This window comes from Buceros rhinoceros, unplaced genomic scaffold, assembly GCF_000710305.1.
Source record: "Buceros rhinoceros silvestris isolate BGI_N320 unplaced genomic scaffold, ASM71030v1 scaffold16749, whole genome shotgun sequence".
Taxonomy (NCBI): Eukaryota; Metazoa; Chordata; class Aves; order Bucerotiformes; family Bucerotidae; genus Buceros; species Buceros rhinoceros.
The window spans coordinates 1-720 of NW_010429898.1; positions in this window are offsets into that span (position 1 = coordinate 1).

The following is a 720-nucleotide window of genomic DNA, read 5'->3' on the forward strand; positions in this document are numbered from 1 at the left end:
TGGCTGCCGAGGGGTGGTGGCCACCGCTGCCCCGGACATGCCACAGCTGTGGGCACAGGGCAGGGAGCAGAACAGGAATGTGTCCTGCAGTTTGCTGTTTCCCCTGCCGGGATGCAGACCTCAGGGCTGTACCTGCTGCCACCTCTGCTTGCTCAAGCAGACTGGCCCCTGGAGGGAACCCATCTCCCCGTGGAGCCCCCAGGAATGGCAGACAGCACTCCCACTCTGTGGGACTGGAACCACGCGTCTGGGGCTCTTCTTGTCATCCCACAAATGGCACGGGCATACCACGTCTCTGCTGGGGACCCTATATTAACGTATTTATGCAGTGCACTCAGTGAGACAGCAGCTCTGCTGGCTCTGGTCTCCCTGCAGAAGCAACAAGGGGTGAGGGAGTGGATGGTTCTGGGCTCGCAAAAGCTCCTTTTCACTTGCAGTGCAACCTAAGATCAGGTGCCTTTGCTTGGCAATAACCCACCTTGGACTGGTCCCCCTCCACCTCCCAAAGTGACCAGCGTGGGACCTCTGACCCTTGCCTGTTGGGCAAGCTGTCCTGCCCCAAGGCAGCTTACTTCCAGCTCTCCTGAGGGGCTGGGGCTGCTCCAGTGACTAGAGCCTAACTGAGGCTTTGGCCACTGCTTTTTAGAGCAGGGAAGAGCCCTCATAACAAGCTTGAATTATTTTCAGCCAAGCAGATCTGATGTTGGAGAAAGCTCTTTC